This window comes from Netta rufina (genome assembly GCF_964035555.1).
Source record: "Netta rufina genome assembly, chromosome: 4".
NCBI classification, from domain to species: domain Eukaryota; kingdom Metazoa; phylum Chordata; class Aves; order Anseriformes; family Anatidae; genus Netta; species Netta rufina.
Genome location: NC_140127.1, coordinates 37,208,190 through 37,228,940, shown reverse-complemented (window position 1 = coordinate 37,228,940; position 20,751 = coordinate 37,208,190).

The following is a 20,751-nucleotide window of genomic DNA, read 5'->3' as shown; positions in this document are numbered from 1 at the left end:
ACCAAAACCCAAACCAACCCAACCCCAATCTAAATCCAAATCAAACCCAACCCCAAACCCAACCCAGCCCATCCAGCCTGACACCCTCGGGGCACTCAGTGTTGTGAAACGCCACCCAGGCCCCTCGGAGCGCCTCTCCCAGCGCACCCTCCCCCAGGTCACCCCAAAGCCGGCCCTCCTGTGGGCGCACACCAGCGCTGCAACAGCCCTGGCCCATGGTGACACCGCTCTTTTCTCTCCGGTCCTTGACACAGAGAGATTTAATTGCCAGAACATAAATGCTCCCAGGTTTGGGGTTTGCAGGATGGGTGACAACATCTGTAGGGTGTCAGTGTTCCCAAAGCTCTGGACCCGGCCTGGAGCCTTCATGGCTGGGTGTGACGGTCAGGGACAACACCACGGCAGGAAAGCAGGACAGTGGCAGCTTGGTGAGGGCGAATAATTAGGTATGTCTGCAGAAAGAGGGTTTGGAAATCCTTAAATGGGAGATTAATGAGGTTAGCATTTGACCTAATTGACACGAGAACTTACAAACTATTAATCTCAAGAGCTTCGGAGAGGATTTGAGAAGTGCAGGAAGCTCGAGGAGAAGCGAGTGGCTTGCTTTTGCATCGCGGGTGGTTCACTTAAGGCAGCGATGGTCAGTTTTGCTGTTTAGGCAGGAGAATTAAAGCCAGGATACTTGAAACAATTCTGATCTTCACCCACCAAACAGGAAACCGAGGCAACCGATGTGCCTCAGCTCTTGGCACAGCCCACGAGCAGAAAGGGGCCGAGGCGGTGTGCCCGGTGCAGGAACAGGCAGGAGGAGCCTTGTCGCTGAGAGGCAGCTGGTGTCCAGGGGTACAGCAGAAGCCAAGGACAAGGGCCCTGCTGCCAGCTACCTGCACAAACAGCACGGTAGTGTAGGTAGGGTCTGCAGCCTACCTGCAGGAGATGTGGGACGGCAGCGTCCCTACAGAACATATACCCTCTTCCCCTACCTGCTGTCCAAAAATCACACGGTAAAAACGCTGAGGTGGACAAGCTCTCCAGATGTAGGGAATACCCATCCACTTCAGCGTGCCCCGCTCTGTGTACACGCCAGTCTCCCGTCTTTAATTACACAACCACATACTGCTTTTCCCGAGGGGCCGTGCCCTGCTGCATGATTACAGCGCTGCCTTTTCCCCCGCTCCTTTCCCAGGCAGCTTAAGGCCTTGCTTAGTCTATTCACTACCCAATAGCTTTGCTGCATGCAAAGGTACCAGTTTTCTTATGAGAGCACTAATAAACTTTTCTGCAGCAGAGCCGTGGCACTAGGCTGTTACCATTTCTGCTGCAGGAGAGCAAAGAGAGCTGGGCTAAACCTGTTAAAGTGTCCACTAACTATTAAGCACCGGACTGTTGTGAAGGGCTCTCGGCATTACACAGCATTTCACGTGTTCAGAGCTGTACTCCCAAAATGGAGTGTTTGAGTTTGGGAGAGCAGCAACACTGTTTTAACATAACGTCATCTGTCTGCCGATGAGACCGCCGCCACCAAAGTGTCACAGTGACTCTGAGCTGTGCTCCTAAGCCACAGAACTAATGACTGTCACCCCCAGGGGGAGGCAGTGGGGTGAGGAGGAGTTTTGCAAAGGGGCCTCGAAGCCACTTGCTGAGAGCAGCAAGAGGAACGCAGAGATTTGAGGAGAGCTTGGAAGGAAGCTTTTTTTCTTGATTTAAAATCTCCACTCATCCTCTACACTGCCTCTCCCCACTTCCTTAGGGCCTCTTCCCTCTTTCTCCTGTCTCTTTTCCCTTCCCCCAGCACTGAGCCACTCCAGCTGCCTCCCAGCCCACTGCTGCCCCTGTTCCCTGCCAGGCTGCCCTTTCTGCCTCACAACCCAAGCAGGGCTCAGGTACAGCCTCTGTGACAAATGCTTCGTGTCATCTCTAAGTAGGACGAGCTTTATTAAGAGAGAAAAGGGAATGACCACTTCCCAAAACCACTTGGATTGCTGAAAGGAGAAATAACTCTAACAACACGCCAGGCTGTTGCTTGTTCAGGCTGCAATGCTACATGTTCATGAGATACTCTGTTTTTTGAAGGGTGCTCCTTGAGGGTTAAAGCAAGGCACGGTGGTTTGCTCCTTGGTGACTCCTGCTCTGTGTGTTCCTTCAGGCATTTGTAAGAGAGAAATGACTCCTCCAGCACATGAAATATCCAGCCTCATCACGAAGTTACCAGGAACTTCAGGTAGATTTCTTTCAATCTCTACTCCTAAGACTTCCCTTTTGCATTCAAAGGGGGAAAAAAATCAATGAACCTAGTGAAAAATCAAAGATCAGCTCTGCACCCTAGGAGCACCAAGTACACCTCAGCTATGGAAGAGACAACTTTGTGTTCAGGTTGCTTATCCTGAGCGAATGTTGAATTACTCCTCCATGAACGTGTTTCACTTAGAAGAAGAGACAAGGCATCGTCCTGAATGCCCAATTTTCAAGACACTTCTTTACAGCCAGGTTAATGGAGATTGGGCTCTTTATTCATGGAACTCGAACAGACTCCCTGCGGATAATTTACGACGAGTGCCTCCCCCATGCCTTACTAGCTCCATTAGGTACCTTACCAGACTCCACGAATGCCCTTTTTCAGGTGTAAATTGTATGAGCAGCCTGAGCTCATCAACTCGAAGAGTTTATGTGGGTGATTCCCTGTCAGGAGGCTGTACTGCTTCCTATTGATGGAAATATCCAGCAAGGGGAGGATGCTAGGGGAGGAAATATGGACATACATTACCAAATTATTGCATGATAAGATCATAGCATGCAAAAGCTACTGGAGTGTATAAATGATTATCCTGCTAGGTAGACACCCTGTGCCTCATACTGCTTACAGCCCCAAATGCTGTTTTTCCTAGCTGCTCCCCACTGTGGAGGTACAGAAGGCTTACCTCTGCAACTGAACGCCCTGCAAAAGATTATTGTGTTTAAATAACACTCCTGAGCAGGTGTCCTATGGTTTCTAGCAGTAACAATTTGCATTCTTTTCTCCTTTTTTTTTTTCCACGCATCAAATACAAAATTCACCTGAGTTGGTTACTGAGGGCTTCAGAATTTTTCTCTTCTGTATTTCAGTTATCTCTTTATTTATGGAGATAATGGAGGAAGAGGGCAGATAAATCTCACATTGCTACAAAAACTTGAGTTACTCTTGAGATTCTTCTTTCCTCGAGCTTCTTTCCAACAAAAAATGCCTTCATCCTGCTATCATTGATTTCTTTCTTTCTTTCTTTTTTTTTTTTGGCCTGTACAATGCCTGTAACGAAAACTCTAAACCCAGTATTGGAACCTCAGAGAAGTGGCCACATTAAGTAATGGAGCAAACAGTGAGGGAAGTTTCCAGTGCAAAGCTGAGATTGAACTTTCAGTCCAAAACCTCTCATTATGGCACGTCAGTAGAGGAAGTCCTGTGTAACTGGCAAGGTTTCCTTGGTGTGTGCATTTCTCACTGTCCCCGTCTTTCCTTAACATCTGGAATTACCTCTTACGCCTAAGCTTGGGGAAATGTATCATATTTCCTAGCATTATGAATGTTCTCGTTACCTAGAAGCTATTCCATTTTCTAAATCAAATTCCATCCTAATCTAGTAATGGGAGGAGGCTCTGCATCCACCAGCGCATAGTACACAAACCACAGTATGTTGTCAGCAATGACATTCAAGCTGTGCTCTGCTCTCTTGTTTAGTCTGGCAAACTTATAGTACCCTTTCAGAGGCAGCAAGACTTTAGACTAGATGGGAGCAGAACAAGGATGAAGGTAGATGGAAGTGCAGGAGGAAGCTACACGCAGACTGGGGTGGAGAGTTGCTTCCCATAGACAGGGAAGGGATATATTTTTTTGTCTCTGCAGCACCACTTCACAAACTTCACCCATGGGCTCATGCATCTGAATTAACACTGCAGAAATTATCCCATGTCTGGACTGCTGAGAGACCTGAACTAACAGGCAATGGGGGAGCTCACACACCTGAAATTTTGGCAACAAGCTCATTTAAATCCAGTTTTCTCATCAGCCAAATAATTAGTGGCTGGCTCCACATAGTGGTTTGTCATGTAATTCCACTGAGTAGGGCTTTGGCATTTGGTATTTTCTCTCTCTGAGCAGCACTGTGCTATTTTTCCAGTGAGGTGCCATTTGCAAGCCTGAACAGCCCAGCAGCCTTTGCAGGAGAACAGGGAAAGCCAGCTGGAGCCCTTCTGGCCACTGCCAGTCCCATTCGTGGCTGGAGAGATGAGATGAGGGGTTGGAAAGGTGCTTGTGCCCTAGTGCACATCAGTGAGTGTGACATTGGGTGTCTGCAGAGATAAGGGGAGTGTAGCCATTGGGGAGCTCGACTCGACATAACCTTAAGGGTACACTGGGATTTCTAAAAATAAATAAATAAAACACCCACAAAATAAACACAAAGAGCTAAATGTATGGAAATATTATGCCAATCAAAATCAGCGTCTGGCACTTAGGAAATAAACATGCACTTAGAAATAGCTCTGGCAGTAAAGCTTTTGACACACAGCTATGGAAAGCTCCACTCTGCCAGTGAGAACAGTTTCTTCACTCCCCCTCTGGAGGCTTCTTCCTGGTAAGAGGAATCTCACAAAACTAAAAAATAAAAGAACTTTTTTTCTACTTTTTTCTACTTTTTTTTTTTCTTTTTTTTTGCACAGCACCTGCCTGTTGCTGAGACAAGCTCTGAGCTCTGAGAGTGCTGCAGAGCAGCTCCATGCACATTTTGATGGAGCTCAGTTCAGAAGAATCGCCTGGCAAGGGAAGAAGGCCAAAGGCAGACTCAAGTCTTGCTGCTTGCTTGTATCCACAAAACCCCTGCTAATATTTGTTTACTTATCTGAGAGTGAGTATTAATCTTCAGTGCTGAGTGAGGATTTTTTAAGCCATGACAAGCCTGCTAAAAGTATCTCGTTTCAGGAGAAGTCGTGCTGAATGAGATGCGTTACTGTAAAGACCCTGTCAGAGCATGAGCTGGGCACAGCAGTGTCATTTTGTACCCTTTTGTTAAGCTACAGCACTGCTGCTCCGAGGCTTTGATTTCAGTTACGTAAGCCTCTGTGTCAGGCTGAGAGGAAGCCAAGCTGATGCGCACAAATAATGCTGGACTTGTGTGCTGTAAAATGCATGACTAAACGCTAACCAGAAACTTTCTGACACTTGTTTACAACGAGATGGGTTCCTGCCTGCTTCCAATTCTGCAATCTGTTCTCTCCGCGGGACGTGCGGGGTTAACTTGTAGCTTTCCAATGAGCCATGATCCAAGAATTGGTACCAACCATCGCTTCTGGAAACCATGTGTGCTTCTGTGATCCAGAAGCCCTTGAGGATCGGGGTTTCTGCTGCTCTTTTGAAGGTGCCACCAGATGCGACTCCAAATGCTGAGCTTCCACCATAGACATCCCTTCCACTGGATTTTCAGCAGGTTCATGCAAGCTCTGTCTCTCAGTGCCACGAGTAGGCTCTTCCTTGGTCTGTCTTGGTGTGGACTGGTTGTAAAATAAACCAGGCAGTACACAGGTGTTTAACAGGAAAGAAAAACAAAAACAAACAAACAAAAACCCCTCCCTCTTCCTGAGGATGTATATATAATCTATAAAGGCAAACCCAGCAAGTCAGCTGATGATAAAATTATACATTCAATTGTAACATCGTTTAATTTTTTCCAAGTTCCACAGAATGCAGATGTGCCATCTTCAGCTTTCTGTTTCTATAAACGTCCCTCACTTTTCATCGATTTTCAACAGCTTCCCAGGACCACTCTTCCCAGAGACTAGTCTGATTTACTAACAAAAAATAAAGAAAATTGAGGCTCCATGCAATGCAATATTCCTAATCATGTCCTTTCAATTCACTGAAACAGGGGCTATGCAGAGCTCAACAAATCAGCAATTAATTCCTCCAGAAACGAAAATCCTACATGCTTTTATTTAACCTTCAGTTTACAGATCTGTTCTAAAATGCTCAAAAAAAAATCTAATGTATACATTAGTAATATAACAGTTGGATTGGCAAAATGTGTCTGTGAGTCTGCACAGCCCTCAGCTGCCTCGTGTGTGCAGATCCCATGTGACAAGCTGGGTTTGTTCTGGTCACCAGCAACCCAATCCCACGGGACACCCATTTGTGGTAACTTCAGCTCTCTGTGCTTTTGCTGACAACGTGCCTCAACAACAAGCAAACTGTTTGGCATCCCGTGTTAGTGGGAGCTGGCATCGCCTCCTACTGCTCCTGCTCAGGCAAGGTTTAGAGCAACTGCTCCAAGCCAACAGATCTTGGGCAGATTTTTTTTTTCCTTGGCATTTTTTTTTTTCCTTCCATATACACAAGCCTTCTTTTGAAACTCTCAGGGCTGTTCTGACATTGAGCTAATCCACAGTTAATGTTAGATCAGCTGTGCCCTGCAACAGCAGAAAATTAAAGTTACTGCTACGGAACAGCTGCGCACACTACTTGCTTCCAAACACTGCTGAGAGCACTCGCTACGTTTTTCCTTAATAGCAATGCTTCCAAATGTATGCTGACGATACAGCGGTGAATGATTTTTAATGCACCCACCTAGTGCTGAAGGAAGGGCTGCGTTTGGATCGGCTTGCTCAGGGAGGCATGCCAGTCTGGCTATAAAGCCATCAAAATAAGTACTCTGCTGAGAGGGCCCGTAGCGTGTTAGCAAGGAGATGCACCTGCACAGAGACAGTGCTCCAAATAACTCAAAATTTGGGTTAATTCTCAATTAAAAATGTAGACGCTGAATCTCTTCCTTCCTCCGAAATGCAAGGTTTGCAATATCACTAGACCTAGGGGCAGAGAAAATGCTCTTTTGATGAAGGATCTATTCTTGGCTGTGTGACAGACCCCCCCGGGGAGCCTGCTACAGGTCATTTCAGGCAATGCTCCTCATAACATTTTGCCCTGGCACAGGTCTACTTACAGCCATTGACTTCTTCTTGTGCAGGAGAAAACCACTTCTAGGTACTTCTGAAAAACCTACACGTAGCCCTCCGGCAAGCTTGAAGAGCTTCTCACCATCTGTAAAGCTCCTCTCTGTCTGCACGCCTCAGTGTATCCACAACACACGTGGATAGATGTGAAGATGTGGGATCCTCTCCATGCAACCTGTTTTGAAGCTAAATTAACGCTTGTGAAGCTTTAAGGTTCTCGGTTATATAAATCTGAGGTGCTGCTGGTAGCTCGGAGCTTCTTGGGCTGCAGACCTACCAAGTGAGCGCAGAAAGACGGGGTGGGCAGGTATTTTGGCCAGCCCGTTACCAGGAGCTAAGGCAAGAGCTGCAGTGATGTCTGCCCTCCCACCCAGAAAGCTTGGGGCCAGCCTTGGCAGTCCTGGTGGCTGTGCTTCAGGGAGAACTGGCAGCATAACTCATCGAATGAACTGAATCACCCTGCACGCACTCCGAGAAGGATTATGACCGATGGTAATTGCTTGTTATGAGCAGGCACCCACCTGTAAATCCAAAAGATTTACTTCTGCTGCACGTGGGTGAGGTAATCTGCCCAGGTTTATACCATATTCCTTGCCTGCACCCAGCTCAAGTTTAAGATGGATCTCCTTTCTCATAGAAGCTCATGGAACGCTGCCTAGTTCTTGTCTTTATTTCTAAGGCTCCAGTGGAGTTTTGCTGGAGAGATGAAAGGCTACAGCAAAAGTTTATTTAATGTGTAAAATGAAAAGCAACAGGTTTGGTAGTCCCCAGAGTAGGCAAAGGGCACGGAGGCTGTTTTGGGGGTGAAGGTAAGAGGCCCAGGTACCATGAGAAAGGACACTGCGCGTACATGGGAGAATTACAAACCCTGACTGTGCAGGAGGGACAAAAATCGATGCACACCCAGCTTGCTCTGGCCATCTTTTCTCCAGAGCAGTGCCCCATACACGTAAGAGCAAATGCTCTTTGATGCACCCGTCCTGGGCAGGACCTTCCCCTAACACAAAGCAGGAAGGCTGGCACAACTTCTCAGGCTCCAGATCTCCCTCTTAGGGTGCCGAAAGCCGGCAGCTGCCACACTCCCGTCCCCACTGCCCTCTCTCTGCAGCCTCCCACAGAGCAGAGGCTGGAGCATAACTCCTGGCGTGCTTCTGCAATCCTGCCTGGCACTCACAGCTGCTTTGCTGCAGGCGAAAGGGCAGGGCTGAGAAGCAGCCCCGTGCCAGCCACAGGCACAGGGAGCCCGCAGACACAGCGTGTGGATGTTCGGTGCCATTGGGAGCAGCTACTGACGGCTGCGGATCTGCACGCCCAAGTAGCTTATCAAATTATACCTGGGCCTACGTCCCCTCTGCAGTCAAGGCTCTGCTGGCGGTTCTGATCACAAACTCCCTGTGTCAGGGGTTAATAACGGAGCTGTAAGCACGCAGTCTGGCAGCGTGCTGCAGCCGCACATTCTTGGAGGACTCTGTTCTTAAAGCACATCATCTCTGGGATTTTTTGGAAGAACAGAGATTGCAAATAGTAAGAGAAACAATAACAATAATAATAATAATAAAAACAATACACACAGAAGCTCACTAGGCTCAGGAAAAAGAAGTCTGACTTGGTTTATGGATTTTTTTTTCAGGATTTTTGCACTTTTATTTAAAAATTACTATTTACAATTTACCAGCTGGTCACTATGCATTTCAGTACACTAAGGATCAGGACTAAAATATTTAGAGGATCACCTTTGGAGATCTTCTATGTTATGGCATCTCTAAAACATGTTTATTTTTGCACTCCTAGGAAGTTCTGTAGCAATTATAGAGAGAGGCTTCTATGCAAACTAGTGAATCACAGACTCCTGTTTGTGCTAAATTGTAGTATTTGCCTACAATATGTAATGGGGATAAAACAACATTAGTGTTTTGCAACTGGATTCAATAACAGCAGTGGCATCTAATTAGTTCCCGTCACCAGAGGGCATTGGAGGACAAGCTGATTTTCAGAAAGCAGAGGCCATAGCCCTTCAGTTAAACTAGAGAATGTAAAGCCAGCAAACCTGAGACTACCCTCTTGTTGATAAAAAAACCAACCGCTCTGACACACGCAGACAGGGAACCGGGTTTGCCCCATATGGAGCTGTAGGCTATGGGGCCATTGCCTTGCTTGATCCCCTGCTGCTGTGCACACACCTGGGGACAAGCTTCAGCACAAATTAGGAATGTGCTAATGACTAAACGGTGCTTCAGAGAGGGCCGTGCACCAAGTCACAGCCACACTGGGATGACTCCTGAGGTACCAACCACTCACCAACAAAGAAATGCCAACACTTGGCAATCAGCATCCCAGGTCCCCAAGCGCAGTGCAATGAGTTATTTCAGAAGACAGAGTGGGGGAAAGCAAGGCAAAGTGCCTGGTGACCTTGCTCCTGAAGGGAGGCGAGCAAGGGGCTGTCTGGGGCAAATCTCAGCTATCGGTCCACAACTCTCCTGCCCAGGCCAGCTGTCTTTAGTGCTCCCGTTGTGTACATGCTGGCTCTGAGGCTCTTCTAGGCTCATATAGTTTCCTTCCGCTTCCTGATCTGATTCATGAAATTCATTTCTGTGTTAAACACAGGCTCGGAGGTTTACAGCAGGAGAGGATTTTCTTATTTCTTAGACTGCCTCTCTTGACTGAAGGGTACCTCTTCAGATTAGCAAGGGAAAAAAAACACCACCACCAAAACAAAAACAAAAAAACAACAAAAACAAACAAACAAACAAACAAAAAACCACACAATCTGAGCCTGGCAACAGCAAGAAAAGCATTCATTTGGTGCTAAAATAGCAAATATGTTTCAGTTCTCAGAAGGAGATACTATCCATTAGAATCGAACAAGGCTTTCTGTGCATTATGAACACTTCGCTCCTATATGGGAGGGAGCAGACAAATGGCTCTGGTCTGTTAGCACTGTGAAATAGCAACGCTCGTTTATAAACTATGACAGTGGCAAATTTATTCCACATGCCAGATCCCCAAAGCTATGAAATCATTGACTTCAATTAGAAAGTGAATGCTGCCATGTAGCAGTTAAAGGCATTGAAGTCTAGGGCATGGGGTTCTTGTGCTTTTCAAGCAGGGTCAGCTCAACACCCATATAATAATAATGTTCCAGGAGGTAGAAGGCAATGGTTTAATTCAGATTGTGTTCTGCTACTACATTTTTCCTTTAGACATGTACTTTTTAATTCCAGTTCTCCCTTCATGCTTGCTGTGTGCTAGGGAATTACAACAGCCAAGCAGAAGAGGGAAAGCAATGAGGTGTATTTCATTTCCTCTTTTAGAAGTAGGGCCCTAACAACAGTACTATATACACTGATCAATGTACAGACCCTGCCAGTACATCACACACTCAAAAGGTGGCATGTATGCATTGACAGAAGTGTTAATTCATTGACTTCTCTTAAAAAGACAAGTGGTCTTAAAAAAAAAAAATAAATAAATCCTGGAAGTTGTCACATTGACACAGTTTTGGATGACAGAGAAGAAATGGACCTGCCTTGTAGTCCTTGTAGAGAATGCTTCCAAGTTATCCCTGAAGTTTGAAATAAAGGGGATCTGACACGAGTTCATGACTTGTGTTAATATAGGGACATGGCCAAAAAAAAAAAAGTGCATCCCATTCTCTGTTCTGTATAATTGCCTTATTCTTCTTTAAAAGAACATACAATTTTTTATTCTTCTTATAAACTTTGGTTTATAAGCTGGAAAGGCACAATTTCTCAAGATTACTACATCCCTAAATTTTTAGCTTATAAGCAATAGAGCAAACTCACAACTGCAAAAAGCAGGGATTAAAGTAACACACTTGTTGAGAGACCCGTTTTTTGCACTCTGAACACTTCTGCTAAAAACACACTAGTGGAAAAGTTATTTAAAGAAACAAACTTTAATTTGAAACTTAATTTCTGCATTTTAAACCAATATGTAAAATCAATTTATTCCCCAAGTAGAAGCAGTGCTTTAATTTCAAAATATAAAAATGTTCGGGATATTAATCTTTTTCCCCATTAAAAAGTTGGCCTCCTTCCGAAGCCCTTTGGGGAAGAGCAAGGTTTAGAGTGAGTGACAGGTAAAAACAGAACCAAGATCTGAAAATAATACTAGAGTTAGCAAATGCCAAAAATGAGATCCTGATTAAGAAGCAAAAGAACAATAATGCCCCCAGGAAATTAGGGAGGGATAGAGTTCCAAAGTGACCTAAAGTGCTTTTCTTTGCTTTCAAGCTAGCATAAATCACAAACGATACTGGAACAATACAACTTATTGTATTGGAAGTCTATTCCAATATTCTATGCCCATGGTCATCCTGTGATTATTTCAAGCTATATTTTATGAAAGAACACTGCTTATACAATCATGTCCACGTACGGTAATGTGTGCATAGCTCTAACCAACAGGGAAACTAAGCACAATTTATAGGATGATGCACGTGAAAGTTAAGATAGTGGAAATGCTACGTCCCAACCTGAACTCCTGACTTTGGCCCATAGAATAATCAACAAAATGGTAAGGAAAGGCCTAGTTATTTTCTTCAGTCATTTTTCTTTTACCACTAACTGAGCAAGTTAGTTCTAAATAGGTACCAGTCAGAGAAAATAGACCAAAACTTGCCACTTGGTCCTCCTCTAGAGCATTGTTTTTCCCCAACTTTGGCAAAGAACCTGCAGCCTCTCATCTCCTCTTTGCTCCCTTCTCCTTTTGAGATGCAGGTAAGGGAAAAGAACAGCCTTGGGTGCTGCATTTCCAACGTTCTCCTTGCAAGCAGCAAGGAAGCTCTCTGCGCGCTTGCCATGCCTCCATGGGCATTTCAATAATTTGCAGAAGCGGTAAACCAGCCTTGTGAGACAGGTCACACTTGAGTTGTTCCTGGTCAGAAATAGCAGCTAATGCATGAAGCACTTGTGTGTAGCTCCCACTAGTCCCCATCAGAAATACCATTTTTTCTGACAAGTGGTGCAGACAGGATTGTAGCAGGAGAACATAGACAGGCTAAGTGCTAGGGGCTACACGTCTGTCTGGGTTTTGTGACAAATTTTGAGAGCAGGCACTGAATTTGGGATTAATAGAGACATTCAATTCTTTCTTGCGCGGTCCTTTGTGTAACATATATTGACAAATAGTGTTGTCACTCTGAAGCCACCATGGTACCAGTGTCATGGGCAAGGACCTCACTGCATAAGGCACCAGCGAGTAAAGGAGAGCAAGGACAGGAGCAATTTGCACGTGCTATTGATTACATGAGGTATAAAACAAAGAAGAATCAAGCCTCTGAAATGCAAGGAAGTGCATAATGCTGCTTAGGAATAGGCAGAAATGGAACACATTATATTTGATAGATACAACACATACTCTGTAGCTTCCCAGGAGTCCCCCCTTCCTCCTCAGGAAAATAACTAATGGATTTTAGGAGTTGAGAGGGCATTTTCTATCAGAGGGGTGTGAGAGTGCTGTGGAATAGAAGAAAATATGATTGTCATGTGCAGCAGGGAGAATTGCTCCACACTCATGTCAGAGGCCCACGATCTCAATGGAAGATATTTATAACTCTGCCTCTAAAGAAGATGAAAGTAGTTCTGATGCTGAAAAAGGGAACAAAAAGTATTACCTAAAAATAAATGTCCCAAGTCAATGCTACCTATTTCTACATTCCCTGTTTTGGAGCTAGTTAAATGAACTATATTGAGAAACATTTGGGTTGTTCAACGAGTATTAAAGGCCATTCTAGAACTGGAATGGCTTTTATTTTCAAAATCTGCTAATTTATCAGCAATTAACTGTACTCTACAATACCAGCTCACTGTGTTGAGAAGGGCAATTCAGTCAGCACAGGGATATTATCTGATCCAGACAACCATCAGGGTAAGGTGACCAATGAAAGTATACATTAATTGCACTCCCACTTTACATGGTTTAACACCTACTAGCCTCTGTACAAGCTTTACCAGGTCATGCTTTGAGCTGACACTCCTTCCCCTCTTTACTGCCAGTGCTGTCCCTCCTGCCTTCTCATCGGGTTTACAGGGTAACACTGGTTGCATCAACAAAACTTCCAGGTTGTGCACAGAGGTAAAAGGGAGGAATAGGCCACCAGAAACAAAGAGCTGGTTTGTCATACCTGGCTCTGAGAGTCTAGCCCTTCAGTACTGCCTCAAGTAGCTGCACTTCAGCAGAATTATGGATGTATAACGCTGTAGTTCCCAGTTTTCAAACTGGTGAAACCTGGCCTAGAGAAACAGTAGGCATTGCTTGAGCTCTTCAGGCTTCCTTCCTGCATGGAACAACTGATGATAATTGATGGTGAAATTGAACTTACGCAAATGATTAGCACTAAAGGGCCGGTCCTCTGCCTGGGGTTCCTGAATCACTTCTAAGTGGTCTCTGGAAGGTGACTTAGCAACCCCAAGACCATTCTACATTCATTTCCACCAGAAAACTCCTGGGGAGTTACAAGATGAAGACAACCGAAAGCTACATGCCACTGGACTGTGCTTGTTCATGAATTTCAAAGCACTCTCTACATGTCTTTGCAGAATTTTACAGGACTCCTCTTTCATAAGTTATTGTACGTACCTGGAGTGCAGAGCCACTGCTGACTAGGTGACTTGGTGAGTGCAGCCGTGAAACTCTCTCAGGTCTCTCAGTTTGGCCATGGAGCAGTCTGTGTTTCAACAGGAGTGTGAATTAAAAACAAACAAACCAATCAACCAACCTGCACAAAACATGCCTTTACTCCTCTTCGCCGCAGTTTCCAGAAAGAAATGGCTGGCAGTGGGTTGCTACCACAGATCACTTCTGTCTGGGTTTGATTTCAGATAACTTCCTCCTAAACCACCAGTCTGTCTAGGCTAAATGATCTGGATTTATGGCCTGCTTTTCTTCTCTGAGGAACAGCTAGGCCGTATCATTCTCTTCCTTCTCAACTGGTGTAATCCCACAGAATTTGGAGCTGCTGCTTCCTCACAGGTGTACCACTCTGTTGTGGTGCCTTAGCGTTAGGCCTTCGTTTCTATAAAGGTCTTCATTTAAGGCCTTTCAAAGGCCTTCATTCTATAAAGCCCTTTCAAAAAGACTGACCTTAACAACCCCAACTGTGGGAAAACTGGATTCAAAAGTGGATTCAGACTTCTCCATCTTTTTTTCCAGCTTTTAGACTGGGAGTTTCATTCCTCTGCTCACCCTCGTGCTGCATAGAGATGTAGATCAGGCAACATACCTCAGTACTGCGCTCAGAAACTGTATCTGCATTCAATTCCAACAGATTAAAATATACAAATGATAACCAAACATACAACCTAAAATGGATAGTGACAAGTGAGCAGAGCAACTCTATAGGTACCTACCAACTGTAAAGCCAGCTCGATCATAAAAAGAGCTGCATGAGTTAAAAAAAAAAAAAAAAAAATACAGCCCTATTTTTTTTCTTTTTTTAAACTCTGCTTTACAACAGAGATGGCTTTTATGTTCCCCCCACAGCCTGTGAACCAGCGGGGTGGATGTTTGGTTTATGTGCTAGGTTAGCTCCTTTTTTGCTTGTTGTGCTGAGTGCTACATGACAGTCACCTGCTGAACAAAAGCACCTACCTCGCTTGCCAGGCAGCTGTATGCATCCAAAACAGGTAATTTCTTAAAGTAAAGGAAAGGAATTTCTACTCAGGAAATTAAACCAGCTCCTCCAGCTCAGCTAGCTGCGGGCCCGCACCAGTAGTTCTGGCATACCCCAGCAGAGGGCAATGGCAGATATACATATGCATGTGTCACAGCAGAGCACTGCTCCAACATAAAACAAACTTCTCCCCTGCCTGTCAGATCTTTTCACGAGCTAGAAAGTCACTCAGTGCTAGCAAATGGAATAAAACCTATCTGGAGTTGAATCAAAGCTTAGCAGACGATCCAGCAGCACATAACTAGCCAGCAGCACAAACAAAGCCTTCCAGATCTGTCCTGAGCAACAAATATTTATCAAGAAAGGAGAGGCCAAGGGAGCACCTCAGCAGGATTTTCTGTGTAAGATCAGAGGAGAGAGAGAGAAGAAAAAAAAAAAAAAAAAAAAAGGAAAAAGGAAAAAACACAGAAGACAAGTGAAGCTATAGTTCCTCTTCAGCACATCCACAAATGCAACCCAGAAAGATTAAACTGGACTTAGTGTGGAGGAGGAAAGGGCAGACAGATAAAGTAGAGACTCAGACATCAGGAAAAGCCCTGACTGCTTTCTCTCTCTCTTCATGGAAATGTTTTCATTTGGAAATCTTAATGTTAGCATCAATGTCCTGTTGAAATGGACAGAAAGTGATTCAGAGCAGAATTTGTTAAATGTATGGGTACATAAAAGTGTCGTCCACAATTTGAAGCAGTTAAGCTGGACTCTGCTACATCAGATTTTTACACTATTGAGTAGAAAGCCTTGGGTGTTTCACAGTTTGGGGCTGAAAAATAGAAACGTCCAGAACTAGCAACTACTTCAAAAAAAAAAAAATTAATGCTAAGACTGCATGCCATGTACACCAAAAAGCAGTGACCATTCATTAATTATGCAGGCATGCCACAGAAGTACGTAAGAATATCTGTCTTAAACAAGGAAGGATGTGAAGAAATATTTCCAAACCCTTTCACGGCAATAACCATAAATAATAAGCAAGCACCGACGGGAGCAACCGCGGCTGTAATATTGCTCCCAGGCGCTGTGCTTAGCTCAGCAGGCGCTGGAGGGGAGATGGCTGTCGGAGGAGTTGCTAGGCAACGCCACACGGCATGGCGGCCCACTCCCCTGCCAGGCCGCAGGCGATGGTGGCCGGGCCCCGGGTGTCGAAGCACAGCCGCTCTGAGGGCCAAAAGGAGGCTGTGAGGGCACACAAATGAAGCAGGAGCTGAGCAGAGGGTCACGGGACGCATCAGGAATATCACTGGTCCTGGAGAATTTGAATCAAAGTCTGACTTAGATGTGAGAGGGTTGGACCTGACTTGAGTCTGCACAGGTCAGAGAGAGAACTGAAGGAAAGACAATAAGAAAGAAGATATTCTCTAGGGGGTGTTCTTCTCAAGACCTGCCCATTCACATACAGCACCAACAACATCAGCTTCGTACACTGTCTTTCTCAGCAGAGCTGTGTCACGGTCCCCAGGTGCTCTCGAACCTGCCACCCGGGGTACAGCAAATGTGAGGACAGTGCAGGGCCTGGGATTTACAGCTCAAGGGTACCAGCTGGGTACTTGGCTCCAGGTCTTGTCCCTGCCATTGGCCTCCTCTGTTAGCATGGCCAAATCGCATGAGACTCCCAAATAAGTCTCAGGGAACAGGGCATCCCACCTGACAGAAGTTTAGGAGGAGCTGAATGCTTCACTAGAGCAGGCGCCTTGGAAGAGTGTCAGTTTTTCAGCTATGACAAGGACTGGCTCTGCTACATTCCCCTGGTAGCTGGGGTGACGGTGAAGCAAGCATCACACTGCCACTGGGCACCAACGTTACCAACAGTCTCTTAGAGGATGAAGATGCAGGCAGTAACAGTGGCACACCATTGTGAATGCCCGTAACACAAGCTGCATGGAAGAGCTGGCCAGGAGGGAGGGTCTGATTCACCACCTACCTGAGCAAATGCTAAGATCTGCCCGATCTCCTAGAGGCATCAGATAAGGCTGAACATAAGTATACATAGCATGAGCACAAATTACGTCCCGCCTCCTAAGCACAGCTGATTTCTACAAAGATGAAATTAAACTTCCTTACGCGAGTATGGATGAAAAGAATCCTTAGAGCTGAAGTCATCTACTAATTAAGAAAGATCTTTCTCCAGGGTTAGCAAGTTAAAAAATAGCAAGTGCTATGTTGCCTCAAATCTACTAGGAGTTGAGAGGGAGACAAAAGATGTACAACCAACATGTCCTCAAATCTCTTGCTGAATCTCCTTTAATCCCCTGCATTCCACATATCAGAGCAATCACGCTGGCATGGGGATCCGCTTCCAATTGGTCAATAGCAACAGGAAAGACTTTAAACCTCCTTTTGATCCAGACATAAGTCATACAGGATCTGCATCTCACAGACCAGCCCTCAATTCTCCCAAGACTACCTGCTGTAAACCAGAGATACCATGCACAGAGCCAGCAGGGCTGTGTGCTACAGGAACTATTCTCACGTCTGGAAACACCACTGACTCTCAGCTCCCATAACTTATTAATGAGTTATTATTATTCATTGTTGAAATGCTGCCAATTTGTATTATACAGGCAGTCAGGCAAGATGATCATATTGGGCCACAGCAGCTTTAGCCTGTGAGCGAATCACCGAGCACACACCACCCTGATTTCCATAGGGTGAAGAATCTAGGAGAGCTCCTTCTAATCTTCAGGCATAATCGTATGTGCTGACAAAAGAAATGTGACTTTGTGTAACTCTCCCCTCAAACATTATGTGACTGCAAGGGCCATAACACCCCGTCTCCAGGCTGGTAGCTCTTGTGGCACACATTAAGTCTCTCACAAGGCAAGTCAAAGAAAATAATGGGAAATAGCTTTGTATAGTGCATTTCCTCCTCTTCAGCTGAATGGGAGAGGCAGGCTGTGCCTCTTCTCTGGAGATTTACAGGTTGTTTCAGAAACACTTAATTTAGGAGGATGTCTGAGACATGGGAAGTGAGGAACATTTAGCTCCTACCTAGCTGTATGCCCCAGGTACTCCCTGATCACCCCATACATGCAGCCTTTACACCGCAGTGCAGATGTGCTCATTCTCCATTTTCCTGACAGGGTTCTGACAGTCTCTCTCAAGCCACTGCAACTGAGCTCCCCTGAACTGAGACCTGGTGAAGACATTTTAAGGACAAAAAGAAGTGTGTGTATGTGGGATTGTAAAAAAGCACTGCTTTAACAAAAAGCAACACCACATCGTAATTAGATGAAGGTACTTCTCATGGTGTTCCAGACTCTGCTTTTTGCTGCTACTTTGAAAGCCTAGGATGATTACAATTGGATGTATTGCAAGATTGGCAGAGTCTGTTTCATAAATACATGTAAAATATATACTCTGCTCTATCCCAATCCAGAATTGCACCCCAGATATGTTCTTGCAGCATCCAAAGTAAAAATAATATAAAAAAATAAGTAATGATACCCAAAGGCTTCAAAGAAATGTGAGAGGCCTGTGGGCATGCAAGAATTTATGTGCATATAGCAACACAGATGAACAATGATGGGTGTTAAAGCACATCTGTCTTTTGTACACCCAGACAAGAACACCATGAACCGGTTCCTCCCTGACTTGTATACAGCGCTGGTGCAGGTGACATAAGGCTGCAAAAGGTGCATAGTGGGGAAGACTCCAAACCTTTGGCTACTACTTTATTTAATCCTTTTAAACCTGCTCTGCCACCACTACCAAAAATAGTCTGAGCTCATTGCACTGACATTCAGAGGATGGGATGGAAACAGGATCTGTTTTATTGTTTGGTAAGATGTCTGCAAAGCAGGGGACTCTGAATAATCAGACCTTAAAACAGACTGTTCATCCCTCCTCTGAGGGCCAAAGTGAAGTATAAATATGACAGTGGCAGACAAGGGTGACAAACTAGTATTTAGGGGGTAGCAGGAGGGATATTGAAGGAATAAAAGTATTTTCTTCTTCTTTCACCTGTTTCATAATTTTGATAATTTTAAAGCCTGGGTATGGCCCAACGCCACGCAGGCCCACATTCTTCATTATATATTGTTTTAAGATAGAGGAAATTAATAAACCCCAGAGCTCACTACTGTTACTGCTGTAGCTAAACTGCTTTTGACACGAGCTAGCCTCATACGTTGTAATAGTGTTGATTTACCCTATAAATGTTTCCAGTGAAATATATGAGAGTTCAGATATTTTCCCTTCCAGCCAGGAGCCTCTATTCTTCAGAGCCTATCTCCTAGAGGTGTTTAAAAATAAAAGATGCTGCACTGCCAGTTGGGACTGGCCTTTAAGAAGTTACACCCCCAGCATAGACTGAATCCTGTCCTTTGCAAAGCTCTTTTCAGCTCTTCCAGAGACAAAACTGAACAGCTTTGACAGTGTAACTGCATTAAAAGAACTTATTTGATCAGCCTGGTTTCACGCTTAAAATTCTTTTGGTCTCACTACCCCAACCATCTGCTCTCTTGTGACAGCAGTTCTGCCACCCTGCTGGGATCTGCCTTCACTGCTGGGTCAACAGCAGCTTCCCTACAGACAGGAGAGCCAGCCTTCTTGCGGAGGTCTGCCAGGGAAGCACAGGTCAGCAAGAATTTCCCCTAAATCCTGTGGCTACACAGACTCCCAGGTCTAGTACAGCTGCTCTGTGAGATTTGCCAGTCCCTTCCCTACCCAATGGCTCAGTTTCCACTGCTGGAAACTGCATTGGGAGAGACCCATTTGTCCCTGTGGAGCACACAGGGGAAGCACGGTACAGGACAACACCAGCTAAGCGTGGTAAGGTCCCACCAGTATTTCTAATTTCACATTGCATTTCACTGTTCAGAGCCTCTCTTCTTGCTATTTGGCTTTAGACAGCTGGAGAAGCCACATGCATTTACAACAGCAGAGATAAGCAAAGCACATATCAAATACATGCAAGTGGCAGAAATACAAAATCAAATGACATTCCTCAAGAGCAAGCTGAGGAATCAGCCACAGACAAGCTGCCAAAACGTCCTGACATAACTGAAGAAACCTCCTGGTTGATCCTGCCACCTATTTATGTATTGGGGCTTACACACATTGTAAAAGCTCTGGGCATCTGAGATGCTACTATATTTGCACAGTCAGAAGTGGACCCAGCCTAAAAGCCTTATTTTGTGTGTGATCCGATTTTCTGTTACTGAGTTTTACGGGGAGAAAACATAACTCTATAACAAAATTGTCTGTGGACCATGTATGACCAATGGCAATACAAATCTATAGGCAACTACAAACTCCCTGCTACCAGCAGAAATTGAAAATGGTTTTAAGTGTACCCTATCTCTGCCATAACAGCCATGTAATTTATAAAAATTCTGTGGGTTTAATCCCTGTCCTGGATTATATTCCTGCCTACCTTTAAATCAAACTTCGGTGGACTTAATGTGTCATTGCCATTTTGAAATTCACATACTTTGAATGAAGTTGGAAAGAAAACATGACTTCAGCATCAGCTAGCCTTAAAATGCTTAGCTCTTATGGGCTTAAGTTTTCAAAGTGACCTTTCAGACTTTCCAGTTGCCAGCCCTGTGTTATGGTTTTCCATCACTCCTCCATATCAGCAGGGTGTTGATGCTTTGAACACTCCTGAGCCAGCCCCTAGAAGCAGAGAAGCTGTCTTGTCAGAAGGCCAGCCCCTTACTACAATAACAGTAAATAAAGTGCATAAATCAGCAGTTAAAGAGTTACAAACACCCAGCTGCTGTTATTAAAGCATATCTACTGTTCCAATCTTTAGAAAGAACAATATACTGAATTAACACCCAACAGATTTTACCAAGACAATTTTCACAATGAAAAAACCGATTTAAAGTTTTACTTTTGCCTTCAAAATTAATATATGTGATTAAGGTAGAGGAAATACCCCATCGTAATGCCAGTTGGAGACAATGCAGGCAGATAATCCTGGAATCGCACAAAAAAAATTACACGGGTCTTGTTCTGGTGGACTCATGGGATCGTAAAGGCTAACAACATTAAGTGTCCTGTTAGCTAAGGCTAGCTGATAAAAAAAAAAAAATCCTTGAGAGAATCCCTCCTCATTTTAGTCCCAGGCATAAACGCCGGGAAAC